The sequence below is a fragment of the Gymnoscopelus microlampas genome (genome assembly GCF_963454915.1).
Source record: "Gymnoscopelus microlampas genome assembly, chromosome: 12".
In the NCBI taxonomy this organism is placed as follows: domain Eukaryota; kingdom Metazoa; phylum Chordata; class Actinopteri; order Myctophiformes; family Myctophidae; genus Gymnoscopelus; species Gymnoscopelus microlampas.
The window spans coordinates 7,507,594-7,519,600 of record NC_139949.1 but is presented as its reverse complement, the minus strand read 5'-3'; the positions used below and the strand labels follow the sequence as shown (position 1 = coordinate 7,519,600).

The 12,007-nt window shown below is 41.5% G+C and overlaps 1 long non-coding RNA gene across 1 annotated transcript in view; it reads left to right on the top strand.

The window, feature by feature from the left end:
• LOC311057546 overlaps positions 1 to 3,335 on the top strand; it is a 30,658-nt gene extending 27,323 nt beyond the window's left edge. The window contains exons 2-3 of the long non-coding RNA XR_014601968.1: positions 1,075 to 1,197; positions 3,069 to 3,335. This is a non-coding gene — a long non-coding RNA (uncharacterized lncRNA). The remainder of the gene's footprint in view (positions 1 to 1,074; positions 1,198 to 3,068) is intronic.
• Positions 3,336 to 12,007: the final 8,672 nt, after the last annotated feature.

The window sequence follows — 12,007 nt, the reverse complement described above, 5'->3', positions numbered from 1 at the left end:
AGGGGGACCTGACGGCGGTGTGGAGTCCGTTTATATAGGCTTTATATTTGTCTATGTGATTGTTGATTATCATATACTTGTTCTGTTATTATCATTGTCGTTGGTCCTGATTATATCGTTGTATTGTGTTTAGGTACGCTCCCCCTTAGGTTGTGACACTAGGGTGCCACAAAGGGGGGAATATAGGATATTTTACAACAGTGCATGTTATGAGAAAGGCACTTGGAAGAAAGCCAATTTAGAGCTAGTCAGGATATATAGAATACAATGTGTGTGTCCCATTGTCAACATGTGAGCTAAACATGTGCAAGGCAGCAGCCATGAGATCATGCCTTGTATAACATACATACAATTGCATTATGCAGGTTATTAGATTAGATCTAAACAGTATATGAACACACTGCGAGCTGTCCTCGGTAGACAGACACACAGGAAGATCTTCCAAGTTTTGACCATTGACTGTCTCCTTCTTGAATGTAACAATGATGGAAGCTAAATAAAACTGAGCAACTACTCCTCAACTTTGATCCTCTGTTTCCGAGTTCGTCTTTTTCTACAAGCTGTTGAAAATAACCAATAGAGACATGGCTGGAGACTGTCTCCAGTCACTTGCACCTCTGTAGACTCAAGCCCTGCGGGTGGGGGTGGGGAAGGTACCCTCACAAAAACATGCAGTAATCCTGGTCACTATACTGCCTCCGCCTGGCCAGCCGGACGCCTGATGGAGGGGAAGGGAACTGGTTGGAATAACGTGTTCCTTCCACGCGCTACGTCCAACCAGGGAAACTAAAAAATAAATTAAAAAAAGACACACCGGTCCTACTGGCACACACAGCAATATAAGGCCCAGGTGAACATTTTCAAACAATTTACAATAACAGTCAAAAGGTTAACCTCCCCTTCTCCCTAATTATTATTTTTTTCTTTTTACAATAGCGGAATTATTAGCAACGTATTCTGAGCTTGCAGTTCTGCTATTTTGGGGTATTTGTCCTACGATGAAGTATATACTGTGAATAGTATAATTTACGCTGTTGCATTATAAACAGTTTGATAATGTTCCTGTGTTGACAGACCAACCAAAGGTGGCCTTCTCTGCTGGTTTGGGTGAAATAGTTGGACCAGTTAGTTCTGACACCACTGTGGTCTACAAGAGAGTCTTCACTAACGTTGGCAACGCATACAATACATCTACAGGTAGGTGGTGATTAAGTCATGTTGTTGAACTGTACACAATTACAGTAATTAACTCACCAACACATTGTTACACAACTTATATATCCTCGCTCTCAGGTGGAAACCTTGTTTGTCCAAAAACATTGCTTTTCAGCAAATGGGAAAAATTGCCTGTGCTCCAAATGGATCTAATGTAGTTATTATTGAGTCACAAGCTCTTGTTAATACTTTTCATTGGTTCAATATTTATTAAAATACACGCGCACACATGCATACACGCACGCGCGCGCACACACACACACACACACACACACACACACACACACACACACACACACACACACACACACACACACACACACACACACACACACATACACACTTAACCACTTTCAACCTGGCATCTCTCGTTTGGACATGTTATCATAGGCCAAAAACAGCAGATCTACGAGCTCACAACGCATGATGCAATGCGATGTGAGCTTGTAGATCTGTTATTGTCTCCGCCAGGCCGAAAGGCATGGCGAGAGAGTATGTTTTACCCCCTGTCCGTCCGTCCGTCTGTGTGTGTGTGTGTGTGTGTGTGTGTGTGTGTGTGTATGTGTGTGTGTGTGTGTGTGTGTGTGTGTCATTCTGTCTTGTCTGTGTACAGCTAATCTCTGGCACCGTTGGCTTGATCGCAGCGAAACTGTGCACACACAGTCCCTGGATGCCAAAGCCGAACCTCTGCTCCAAATTTTTCACATGGGCCTTTTATAGCGCCACCAGGAGGCCGATTTGTGCAAAACACTTTTTTGAACAGTACTCCTACAAATCTGGGCCAAAAATCCCCCAAATCGGTACACAGTATCTCTATAGTCATTAAAAGAAACGGCTCATTTCAGATTTTTCATATTCCATCCTGATTGGCAAAAATTGTCTTTCAAAGTTTGCAGGAGTACTCTGTTTCGAACAAAATGCCTCAAATCATGAACACAGCATGCAATTTCCGTGAAATTTTGCACACACATTCCCATTAGGCCGAGGAAGAAATGCCATTTGAAAATGTTCAAATCAGCCTCATGGTGGCGCTGTAACAGGCCGATTCGTATTTTTACCTTTAACTGCACCGATCAGTGTAAAACTTTGTATGCACACTCTCTAGAGGCCAAGGACAAACCTTTGCCTTGCATTTTTCACATTTGCCTTTTATAGCGCCACCAGGAGGCAGACTTATGTAAAACAATTTTTTTGATATTAGGCCTTCATATTTGATCCAAATTTCACGCAAATCGGTACACATGATCTCTATAGTCAGGTGATCAAGGCGGATCTGTTTGATTTCTCATATGCCATCCTGATTGGCTAACATTGACATGTAATGCTTGCAGGAGTGGCCCGTTTTGAACAAAATGCCGCAAATCATGAATGCAGCGTCCGATTACGGTTAAACTTTGAACGCACATTCACACTATGTTGAGGAACAAATGCCACCCTTTTAACATAGGCCTGTTATAGCGCCACCAGCAGGTCAAATTTAGCAAAACACATTTTTAGAACAAAATGCCTCAAATCATGCATGCAGTGTCCGATTGCCGTGCAAGGCCTAGGAATAAATGGCATCCTTTTCACATTCGGCTATTATAGCGCCACCAGGAGGCCATAATAACCTACCTGACCTGGCGGAGACTTGTGCTCCGAGGAGCACTTTTTCTAGTTTTTCTTACATTTGTACTGTCATACGAAGAAGTGTAGTGTAATTGATTTATGAAAAAATATATATGCATGAAATATGGAGATACAAGGTTTCTGCCTGACAGCAACGATATCTATCAGCCTATCAGACACGTTCACATGTTTTCACACTTTTTTTATACAGTAATACAAATAAATGTTCAACTGTGTGTTTCCAGGTATCTTCACTGCACCATTGAAAGGAGTTTATCACTTCACATTCACTGCAGCTGTCTGGGCCAAATCATCAGAAACTCTGTTAATCGAGATGCATAAAAATGACCAGACAATCGTGTATAGCCAGGGTTACAATAATCATGGAAGGATGGAATCCGTTTCTAACGGAATGATCATAGAGCTGGAAGAGGGAGACACAGTTTACATGAGTTTACCTTCCAGCTACAGGCTCTATGATGACACAGGCAACTACAGCATGTGGAGTGGTGTTTTGGTTTATCCTATGTAACACTGATACTGGTACCATTACTTTATACAGTCCAGTGGTGTTCTGGTCTATTCTATGTAACATTGTACCATTAATGCTCATATTCATAGTGTCAATAAACACTATATTCAAAAGCACTGATGTCTGTTTATTGCATTTTTGCTGACAATTGTTTAAGACTGTAATCAATCTAGAACAGGTTTCTTCAATGTTTTTTTTTTTCAGGCCAAGGACCTCTTGGTTCACTATTCCCTATTACACCAAACCTCTTCGCCAAAAAAAAGAAAGAAGAAAAGATCTACAAGCTAGTTAATGAGCTCATTAACCAAGTGACCCCCTGTAATAACTCTGAGGAGACCCCTGTTGAAGACCCATGAACAAGAAGAACAATGGTGTTTTTCACATGTAGGATATTGTCACTTCCAATGAATGTACTTATTATTTTTGTCCTAAGCTCTTTGTTGGAGCCAGTTTTATGTTTTCTTTGTTTTCTCCACTTCTTTCATAATTTTTCGTTTTTAGAAATGTCAAATATTATTTTGGAATATAACATTATTATTATTGAAATTAGGGGTGCACCGATATGGAAATTCTTGGCCGATACCGATACCGATGTTTAAAATAATAATTTAGCCGATAGCCGATACCGATACCGATGTTTGTTTATGTTGTTATTCATTCACCCTTTTGTGCCAGGAAAATAAATTAAGTATTTAAAAAGCCCAATCTTAAATAATTTCAGCCCTTTATCACTTTTAATGAGCACAAATTCAATAAGATGTATTAAACAATCTCTTTATTAATATGTAACTCTTACAGAAGAGAAGACAGATTGCTTCACATCCAGCTAAATAGCCTTCTTTCAGTCACCACAGTCTCTGTTGCAAACAAATGTGCAAATAATACATGGTCAGTATCATGGTCAGTAATTCAGTATCATGGTCAGTAAACTCAGTATCATGGTCAGTAAACTCAGTATCATGTCAGTGTGATGGTCAGTATCATGACAGTATCATGGTCAGTAAGTCAGTATCATGGTCAGTATCATGTCAGTATCATGGTCAGTATGTCAGTATCATGGTCAGTATCATGTCAGTATAATGGTCAGTAGGTCAGTATCATGGTCAGTAACTCAGTATCATGTCAGTATCATGGTCAGTAAGTAACTCAGTATCATGGTCAGTATCATGGTCAGTATCATGTCAGTATCATGGTCAGTAACTCAGTATCATGTCAGTATCATGTCATCAGTATCATGGTCAGTATCATGTCAGTCAGTATCATGTCAGTATCATGGTAATGGTAAATGGTAAATGGTGCATTTATATAGCGCTTCTATCCGAAGCGCTTTACATTGATTGTGCCATTAACCCATTCACTCACACATTCATACACCGATGGCGGAGGAAACCATGCAAGGCACCAACCTGCTCATCGGGAGCAATTAGGGGTTAAGCGTCTTGCTCAAGGACACTTCGACACTAACTCTAGGGGAGCGCCCCAGTCCGGGATCGAACTGGGAACCTTGCGGTTTTGCAGTTCACTCTACCCGGCCACTCTACCCCTGAGCCACTGCCGCCCCCATGGTCATAGGTCAGTAGTATCATGGTCAGAATCATGTCAGTATCAATGTGGTCAGTAGTACTCACTTGAAAAATATGAAAAGGTGCAACTTTAGATGCCATGGATTGACATGGACACCTATTCAGCCAAACATTTAACAGTAACACCAGGCTTATTCAAGACATCATCTCTGAACTGTAAACAAACAAAGCTTGCAATGCAGCCTCACAAAACACTAGCAGCTATAAACCCTTAGGGAAGACCATACACATTCAAGTCAAGATGCAGTGCCACTAATAGCCTGCTGTGCAACAGTGCAACACAACACAATAGGAGGCTCTGATTACAAAAAATAAAATACAAATGTTTTTTGATGAAAACTGCCTGCCATACAACTACCTACCTACTCAATGACAAATGCTTCTGTACTTAAAGTAACAGGCCAATTTAAACAAATAAATTAAATAACAGCCCAATACAAATATTTTGTTAAACAAATTAAATTAAAAAAATATAATATCTAAAAGCGATAAGAAAGAAAAGCAATATAAAACAAATAAATACAAAGTCAAATAGGGCTATTTTTCACAGTTTCATCTCTTGTATTTTTCATACAATACACCTTATTGTGTTTCCATTGCAGTAGGCTGGTGGAGTTGAACATGGGGCTCAGTCTTTAACAAAACAAATAGACAAAAAAAAAGCCTCCTTCCCTAATAGTGGGCCTCTACTTCTTGATAAGATGCATGTTTTTCTTTACAAAGACGAGCATCTCTACCTTGTCAGAGGTCAGCCTATTTCTCTTCTCATCCAAAACGTGAGCCACAGTGCTGAACAGCCGCTCACTGTCCACGCTTGTGCATGGGGCACACAGGTATTTGCGGGCCATTTGCCCCAGTGCTGGAAAACGATGGTGATATTCCTGCCAATATTTGAATGCAGAATCATTTCTGGGAATGGGGGCCTCTGCAAAGAAACTATCCAGCTGCTCTGCCACCCTCGTCCTTAAAGAATGAAAGAAAAAAAGAATAAAGAGGTTTTATTTTTCACTATCCATACAGGTAGGCTACAAGCAGTGCAATGCAAGTGTGGTCCACAAAATAGCGCTAACAGCAACATAACAACAATAATAGAGATTACAAAATATACCTTACCTTGGCATTTCTGGTCCCTTTTCCTGCAGAATCTCCTCAAACATGTCGTGTAGACTGGGTCGCTCCTGTTGTTCCTCGTCTGTTCGGGCCCTCTTGCGCTGTGGGTGGTCGGTCGTCGCAGCACCCTCTCCGTGCGTCTCATCCACGCGCGCCTCATCCACAGTGTCCACCAGTTGCGCGTCAAGTGCTGCTCGGGCTCGCTGTTTAACATCCTCGTCAAAGTATCGGTCCTTGTAGCGGGGGTCTAGTAACGTTGCAATTAAGAAAGTGGGATCAGACTCGTACTCACTGAATCGTTTGTTCACAGACTCTAATAATGCCGTCTTTGTTGTTTTAACACCATGGTCTGTAGCAGCAGCCTTGCTTAAAAGACGTCTCAGCGCTCTCACCGAGGGGATCACGTCAGCAACCGACGCCTCTGATGCGCTGATATCTCTCGTCAGTTGTTCAAATGGGGAGAGAAGTGTGATTAAGTTTTCAATTAATCCCCAGTGTTGCGCAGTGAGGTTTGCGGGGAGGTCGTGGTCAACTGCGTATGCAGCGAGTGCATGCTTTTGCTCCAGAAGGCTGGCCATCATGAGATATGTACTGTTCCAGCGAGTGGGGACATCTTGCTGTAATCTTTTTGGTGTCGCCTGTACAGTCTGCAGGCGCGGGTAGGCAAGGGGTGAATGTTTGAAGTGGCCGACTATTTTTCGGCATATTGCCAACACACTCGAGACGCTAGGCTGGGTCAGAACGCCATCGTGAACCACTAGTTGCAGAGAGTGCGCCATGCAACCAAAACTAGTCAGATTAATGTCCTTCATAGCTTTCGCCATATTTCTGGCATTATCCCTCACTACAGCATGGACTTTGGACTTTGGTATTTTCATGTTTCAAACATGTTCTCAAAAGCCTCTGAGATAGCATTTGCAGTGTGGGAGCCAGTAAACTCCTGGGAGTGTAACACTGCTTTGACCAGGTTAAACTCCTTGTCAACCCACTGTGCCGTGCCCGTGAGGCTAAGCATACTCATAGGGCTAACGTCTGAACTCCAAATATCAGTAGTAAAACTGATGGCAGGGATGTCACCAGCCAGAAGCTCATGGATGTGGCCGGCCACAACGTGGTATAATTCGGGGAGACAAACTTCAGCAAATGTTTTGCGACAGGGCAGTGTGTAGCGGGGTGACGTGTCAGAAGAGGCCCAAAATGCGGGCTACCCGGCTGGTTAGTTGTAATAAGAAGTGGAGGAGAAGAGACATCAGGTTCCCAGGTTTTATCACGATTCGGTTTATTCAGCAATCATCAACAGCAACAGCATCATAGCAGAGAGCCAGGGAGCATAAGCTCCCCGCCTGCAGCCTGACGACTCACCAGTACCAGTAGCACTGAGTTACATTTTAGTTCAGCTTTTATAACACAATAGCTTCACATTAGAATGCAAATAGTTCATGTTGGGTGGGGGTCAATGAGAGCCCCCATGCAGCTGTTGATCAATAAGAACTTTGAACATTAGCAAATGCTGTGGTGGAGCTAGACCTGATGGCACCATCTTAAGACAAGTAAGACGCGCGAACGCTGGAAGCGAACGCAGCTCGAAAATATTGTGTATTTACGGACTCTGTGTGTGTGTGTGTGTGTGTGTTTGTGTTTTGACTGTAGCTGCACTCTGGCGCCCTCTGTCGGCCGCACCCAGGCAGTGCACTGCACACAGACAGACAGACAGACAGACACAAGCCGAGCAGACTTTCATAGTAAGCTCCACTTGGGCGGCCTCCTTCCGCGTTCGCAAATAGAATGTAAATGCCACTCACACCTAGCAGAGCCCCTTGATTGTCTATGCAAGCACCTGGTTCACAACACTCATAATTCTTACTTTAGCAAGATAACATTTCTATCTGATGTTTTACTTGCATACTGTTTCATAACTATAAGCCATACAGGCTAATACACAACATTCCCCCCACGAAAGACTCTAACGTCTTTCGCAACAAGTATATTAAATAAAACAGTATGAAAGGAAAAACATCAAAAAATCTCACTCCCACTTACGAGACCGTCGGCTGGACTCAAGCAGAACAAAGACATTCAGTAAGATTCAACACAAACAACACATCAGAACAGAACAACTTAGATACAGGCATCAACATTATACAATAAACTCATACAGTGATTTACATTCAATTTCAAAATAAAATAGACAAACTGTTTCACAAAATCAAGCAAGAATATCAGTATTTAGAAACGTGTCGGCTTAAATCACTGCGTAGTCATGGATCACATGACGCTCGTCTGACGATAACGGCAACACTGGAACTTATTTCCCAGTAAAACAAACTTAAAAAATAAAACAACTCAAAAATCTTATTCAGAGAAAATACATAGGATGAATATATTTCCCCTTCCCAAATCAGTGTGCAGGTCTCTCTGTTAACCTTAAACTCTGGAATAAAATGTACACAGCCAACCATAAATATTTTGGTATGAACGAATGTCTCCTTTACTTAGAAAGGGATCATAACACGCGTCCACCCTAATACAATAGAAGCTGAAAGAATACAGTTGAATCATACACTTCACCAAACGATAAAACTTCTCTTCCGACCGATGTCCCCTCACGCCAAGCACCAATTAGTAACCAAAACATTAAAGCTTTTCACTAAGCTAACATTGTATCAATTCATTTCACATGATAACTCCAACGGAGATGCTCACATACAAATACAGAAGGAGTGTACCTTCAATGAAATAACAATCCACAAAGTAAACTCACATAAAATACCAGTGACCAGAGAGTGTCACAACAAATCCTCGCTTTACACTGTCCCTCACGGCAACAAAAATATGCTCTGCGGTTTTAAATCACTTTATCACTTCATAAATACAACCTTTCGTCCTGTATTGCAAAGAGTTCCATCCGAAAAATGCTGCTCTCGTAGTCTCTTTCTAAATGTCCATGCACCTCAGCAAAAAAGCTGAGCGCCGTTCCCAGGTGGTATTTGTCTTCCAACCAAAAAGATAGCCTCTCCATTCTCACCTATTTGAACCATATCTCCCCTATCAAGTATTGTGTTTTGGATCACTGATTTTAGTATAAAGTTACCAAGTTTGTTTTGCGAAGACATTCAAGTGCTATTCTCCCATATGTTTCTGTAGATCTGTTGGCCTTTCATTCTTTGCCACCTCAGAAACCTTTTGATCCATTGTTTGGAAGGGCACCCTGGGCCTTCTTCACCTGTTATTCAAAGTTGAGTGTTTACAGTAGAACAGTAAAAATAGGGGGTTGAAAGAACCCTTTTGGCCAAATCATTGTTATCTCTGAGTTCATTATCATAATCAATTATCCTAGTTCCTTTCTTGAGAAGTTGCCAGTGCTCACACACAAGGCTACAATGTAATGTCTTCAATGAAGTTCATGGAACCAAAGTCTACAATCACTAACGTATACAGGTTCTTGGATTCATTCAAAAGCAAACAACATGTTGAGTAAGATGGTTTACAAAGTTTCATGTGGAAATATAGTTTAAAGTAGAATACATGTTTATCCCTGTTAATGTAATTCTCTGTAAATGCAAATTGGTTCAACCACTGACTGGGAGTGCTGAGTTTTGGGTTGTCCAGCCTCCATCTTGGTTGAATGTGACTGGTCAAATGAGAACTAGGGGAGGAGTTGGAAAGTTAGTGATGATCTCTTGACTGAAGAGTATAAATTGTATTGATTGATGTGATTTTGTGTGCTCTGTGTCATTCGATCCAAGGACAGACACCTTGCTGTAATCGCTGTCTTGCAAATAAAGACTTACAAAGTATCTTCAACTCTGACTCAAGACTCTCTTCCAAGGCAGGCCTGCGACCTTATCACTGATAATATACGACAGGGGCTCCATATGCTCCACCAAGGCTCGAAAACCCACATCCCCCACAACAGAGAAAGGCTGGTCGTCTAATGCTATAAACTCCATAACTTTCTTATTTAGGTCTTTAGCTCTGGTGCTATCTGTGGCGATTTTTTTCCCTTTATCAAATGCTGCTGCTATTGGCGGAGTTTTGTCTGTCGGCCTGTTCATCTCGCCGTTTCTGGTCAGCTTTCAGGAAGTCATTATATTCTTCAATGTGTCTACTTCTCAAATGAGCCTTCAGGTTTGAGGTGTTGAAATCCTTGGTGGTATTACCCCCTCTTGAAATGTCATTGGAACAAGTTTTGCAAACTGCTAAACGGCGATCTTTCTCTGAGACGGTGAAGAAATCCCAAACAGCAGACATCGTTTCTTTTTTTGTTTGTATGTAAACATGAAGCGCATGCCATGTAGTACTACCTACTGCGCATGTGCAGTGGTTCTTCGGCGTGTGAGTGTAGTATTATACCACCACCTAGGGATCTAATCTGGAACTGCAGTTTGGTAGGATGCAGAGAAAACATCATCATATTAAGTCAGTGAACATCGGCCGCTGCCATCGGTGAAAGTCAAGTTATTCACCGATACACCGATGGCAGTCAATGAGGCTAATATCGGCCGATACCGATGTAAGGCCGATACATCGGTGCACCCCTGATTGAAATTTTAGAGGCCTCCTCTCACCTACCTACATACACCTTTTGGAATTTACTCATTTAAGTTTTGGATCATGCATTTCAAGCATTTACTTTTTCCTTTCAGGTTAAAAGCCTGCTTTCCATGTTGTCGTATTCTTTTTATTTTATTGTGAAAAGCTCACCTCCAGACAGGATAAGGTTTGCCTTGAAGGTGACTTTACTTGAATGTCAGTACAATGGAAATGTTTGGTGAGGCCTAGGAGGCACACAGTTTTTGACCGCATTTATCTATAGGAAAGGTATTTTTGGAATTTTTCATTTTGTTTATTATTGTGACACTTTTTTGGAATCAATAAATATTTTTTTGTTAAAAGTCAATTCTTCTCAGCACCTTTTATTTAGAAATAAAGCGAGTCATGACACCACCGGGCCTTCACCATGGAATTGAGGTTTGGACTTGAAATACCTCTACATCTAAGTCAAAAACTTCTGCTTGGAAACTATATGTGGAAATTGGAATCAAGAAATTAAAGAATGGAACAAATGGACAAAGGACGCAAATAACCAATTCATCAAGTAAAGGAAATATGGATTCACAAACAAACATCGGGGGATTTCTTTACTTCAAAGGATTTGGAAACCATCTTTGGAAACTGAATTGTGAGTACAATGTGCTGAATAAGACTTTGAGTTTGTTGCACGAATGTATGCGTTCTTTGGAATGGACATGAACTTTAAGCTACACATGTTTGGAAAATGAAAATGGAAAATGGGATGGAATGGAAAATGAGTGGAAAATGAGTTTCTAAGGACAATGACTTTTTAATTGCGCTGATATGGAAGAGGAAAAAGACAACAGTGATCCACAGGCGGTCACTGAGGTATCAGAGGATGCGGCAGTTACGGACCCTAATGAACTGCCCGATGGAGTTTCTCAGGAACAGCTATATAAGCTGATGGGCTCAAGGAGAGCTAAACTTGGATTTGTGACGCGCAAAAAGAATGACATTCAAGCGCTGATGAAAGAGGGATCTGATGGAACTGTGGAGGATGTGTGCGGTGCCTTTGATGTGTTTAATGATGTATTGTCTGAATTTATGGAAATGCAAGTAAATGTACAAATGGCTCTGCCTATTGGAGAAAGAGATGCAGACCACATTGACTGGTATGAACCCAAGTTGCTTGCATTCAAAGACTTTATTAAGGAAACAGAAAATTGGTTGAGATGTAACAGTATTCATGCAAAGCAGCCTTTTCATCAATCTACACAGATCATGCATGAAGTAAGCTTGCAATCTATCGACCGTGATTCTGTAGCATCTAAAAGCAGCACAACATCCAGAGGATCCAGTGCACGTATACGTGCAGCAGCAGAACGTGCTGCGCTGTTAGCTAAGGCTTCATGTCTTGATGACAAATATGCTCTGGATTTGGAGG